Below are 4,074 nucleotides of genomic sequence, written 5' to 3' on the forward strand. Positions count from 1 at the left end.
ATGGCTAATAAACTTTTACAAGCTATAAAACACCCTATGGATCAATTTAAATATTAGTTGGTTGGATCATAACCAAATAAGCATTGGGGGGTCTCATGAATGTGGTTGGGAATATCAAAAAGTGGAGCAGTAACAGGCTTGTCCGCTTAGTTGGGAAGCATTCATTCCAAATTAATTAATAATTTCTTGCAAGCAGCCTAGAGAATATTAATGATTTAGTAAGACTTGAGAAAACAAATTCTTTGAAAGGTTGCATATCTTAAACTCATTGCATTAGGTACCAGCAACTGCACTGCAAATTCAGTGAAGAGCACAATAATTACTTTTGATTAACAATTGTCATAAAATGTGTTTACTTACTTGAGTAGGACTAAAAATGGTAAAATAACAGAAGGAAGGAGTGGTAGAGTCAGTCTAAGTTTATTATGTGACATAAATTATGGAATATATTAACATTTTTATTTGGATTAATGCTTCAGAGTTGTAGCTCACTAATATAAAACAATGGATTTAGATGGATGATTTTACACCTTGAGGTTGTTAGACTAAGCATGCATACTTGGACATTACAGTACATTGAACTGGAGCTTGGGGGAGGGTCATGTGATACTACAGGAATACTTAAATGTTGATCAACCATCATCAATATGTCTTAATTCTCAATGTGGTCCCATCTCTGGATGCTTAAATCCAGAAATGGCAGCCATTAATGGACAAGACAGATCATTCTACAAACCAGAGAAAAGCCCCAGGTTTTCAGAAAAATCTGAAATCTTAAAAAGAAACAGACATTGGGGGTTTACTCCCCAATAATAAAAGCAGTGACTGTTGCTTTAAGAAACAAATGCCCTCAGTGGCCATTGTTAGGCAACCACACAACATTGCCAGTTTTTCAGCCTTGGCTTCTCTCAGTAAAAGTCAAAGGGAGGGGCATGGCCTTTTGAGGGAGGACTCCTCTGGGGCCTGGCCCAGCAGTAACCACCTGCTGACTTACTACCACATGACTTGCATAACTTATCCAGGACTGGCTGCTTGCTATTGTTCAGTAGCAGCCACCCCACAAAAGCTATCATGGTATAGGGTTCTCCACTGTGCAACTGGACCTGGCCTGGGATCCAACACCACACAACTGGGCCCATCCCAGTGGCTGGAACTACACAGTTTTCCCAGGGAGAGGCTGCCAGAAGGAGGAGAGGGAAAGTGTGGGTCCCACACTTGTCAATATATCTAATATATCTAATTCTGGAGTGGTGGTGTTGCTCTGGAGTGTTCAGAAAATGTGTGAACAGTTTTTGGGAACGTGGAAGCTGGCTTCTAGTCAGGACTTTGATGATTACATGAAAGAAGTTGGAGCAGGTTTTGCAACTAGGCTGGTGTTGCCAAGCCCAACGTCCTCATCAGTTGGAACGGGGATATTGTAACCATCAGAATGGAGAGCACTTTTAAGAACACGGAGATTAGCTTCAAAGTGGGAGAAGAGTTTGATGAGACGACAGCAGATGATCAGAGTCTTGTGACGCTAGAAAATGGAACTCTCGATCAGGTGCAGAAATGGGATGGGAAACAGACCACAATTAAGAGGAAGGTAGCTGATGGAAAGCTGATTGTGGAGTGTGCGATGAACAATGTTGTCTCCACCAGAGTCTATGAAAAAACATGAAGGCTCTTGCCACCTGATGAACAGGACCTTGAAGTGGAGGATTTTTTATTTATTTTATTTATCATTCAATTTATATCCCGCTCGAACCCCGAAGGGTCTCTGAGCGGCTTACACACAATCATTGGTTCCTAACGAAGACCATAATTATACGGGGGGTGACTTCCTACCAGCACCCGGCAGCAGGGCTAGTTGTTGGAGTCTGGCTTCTTCCGGCGGCCTCGGATGTCGGCGCTCCGCTTCCAATGTCCTGGGGCAGATTTCTTCCTGTTCCGTGGCTTCCTCCGGCAGGCTCCTCCAGTGCACGGCCCCGCGACTGCCGCAGTCCAACCATCGTCCTTTTTGGCTCCATCGCGCTGCGCTGACACGCCGCCGTACCTTCGTGGCTTCGCCTCTGCCAGATTCAGCCGCTCACGCCGCGCTCGCAGGGCACTCCTCAGCCGCTCCATCACTCCACCCGCCCCCTTGTATGGCCTTGGCCCCGCCCCCAGCATGCCCGGCGTGCCAACATCACTTCCGGGTGATGCGCACGTTGGGGTGGAGTTCCCCCCGGGGCCCGATCTGGCGGCACCGGGGAACGGGGGTCTGGGGTGGGGGGTTCCCCGCCCCTCGGGGGGACTTGGGATCCCTATCTAATTCTGAATGTGGCCCCATCTATGGATATTTACAACTGGGGATTAGGGCCATGGACAGATAAGACATATATTTCTACAAACCTGGGGGGGAAAGCCCCAGGTGTGTAGAAAAATCTGAAACCAAAAAGAAAAGAGAAAAAGTAAGGAGTTAATTCCCCCCAATGATAAAAGCAGCACCTGTAGCTTTAAGAAACAGATGCCCTCAGTGGCCATTGCCAGGCAACCACAAAAGTTGAAGCCTTCAGGTGTTGGTTACTGTCAGTAAAAGGCAGGGGAAGTGGTGATGGCTCTTTCCTGGGTTGTTTTGGCCTTCATGGGAGCTCTCATTGGGACCAGGTCTGCAGCAATCATTGGATGATTTGATACCATGAAACTTGCATGACTCCCCCAGGATTGGCTGCTTGATACTGTTCAGCCACCCCCATGAAAGTCAGGGAATTGGTTAGAGTTTTTAGATGAGGATCTTCAGTATCCAGGATCAGTCCCTCACTCTGCTGTATTCCACATTGACTAAGCGAATCAAAGAAGAATTTGACATTCAGTATATTATATCTCTAGGGCCACTTCTGAGACTGTAGTTTGACCTCAGATATCGATTCCTGGCCTCCTTCCTTTGGACTGCATACTAGGAAGTTTTACTCCTTTCACGGAATACATTTTCTGTAGAGATTATTCAAAATTCATGTTTGCATGGCTGATTCCAGTGAACAGCATCCCCCCCCCCCAAAAAAAATCCAGCTTGGTTCTACTGATTTTTGTAATAGATAACTTTGGAAAGCATTAGATTCTTAGAAGTCCCACACAACCTTCTTCTAAAAAGAGTGACAGACATCCTCTACGATGCTTTAAAATCTTCATCCTTGCATACAGAATTTTTTTTTAAAAAAAAATGCCTTATTTTTTCCCTCTTTATTGGGCATGCATAAGAAGAAGAAGAAGAGTTTAGATTTATACCCCGCCCTTCACTTGGAGTCTCAGAGCGGCTTACAAACTCCTTTCCCTTCCCCTCCCCACAACAGACACCCTGTGAGGTGGGTGGGGCTGAGAGAACTCTGACACAAACTGCTCTTTTTCAAGGACAGCTGTGCCAGAGCTTGTGACTGACCCAAGGTCACATCAGCAGGTGCAAGTGGAGGAGTGGGGAATCAAACCCGGTTCTCCCAGATTAGAGTCCGCACACTTAACCACTACACCAAAGGATAATGCTTTAAATGGTGCTCTCCCACAGACAGCTGATGGAACTGGTGTGTTTTAAATGACTTCAGAGATCAAGCTAAATACTCAAATTCTTGGTCAGTCTCATGTAGCCAATCCTCCAAGAACTGAAAGAGCTCTTCTTACAGGGGCTACTGTAAGCTCTTGGAGGATTGGCTACATTAGGGGTGTGTCGCCTAATATGCAGAGGAGTTCCTGCTACAAAAAGAACCCTGGAACACACCCTAAATGTAGCCATCTCCGTCTCCCTATGAAGAAAGGTTAAAATGCTTGGGGCTCTTTAGCTTGGAGAAACGACGACTGGGGGGTGACATGATTGAGGTTTATAAGATTATGCATGGGATAGAGCGGGTACAAGAACTCGTGGGCACTCAATGAAATTGCTGAGTGGTTCGGTTAGAACGGATAAAAGGAAGTACTTCTTCACCCAAAGAGTGATTAACACATGGAATTCACTGCCACAGGAAGTGGTGGCAGCTACAAGCATGGACGGTTTCAGCAGAGGTCTATCAGTAGCTATTAGCCACAAGGTGTAGATAGGGGCTCTGGGGCAAGTGATGCTCTGTC

General features: G+C 45.8%; 1 pseudogene; it reads left to right on the forward strand.

Annotated features, from left to right (window-relative positions):
* The first annotated feature begins 1,277 nt into the window (after window positions 1–1,277).
* On the forward strand, window positions 1,278–1,690 carry LOC107109179 (annotated as a pseudogene).
* The last annotated feature ends 2,384 nt before the right edge of the window (window positions 1,691–4,074 follow it).

This window comes from Gekko japonicus, unplaced genomic scaffold, assembly GCF_001447785.1.
Source record: "Gekko japonicus isolate JY-2015 unplaced genomic scaffold, Gekko_japonicus_V1.1 scaffold5725, whole genome shotgun sequence".
Taxonomy (NCBI): domain Eukaryota; kingdom Metazoa; phylum Chordata; class Lepidosauria; order Squamata; family Gekkonidae; genus Gekko; species Gekko japonicus.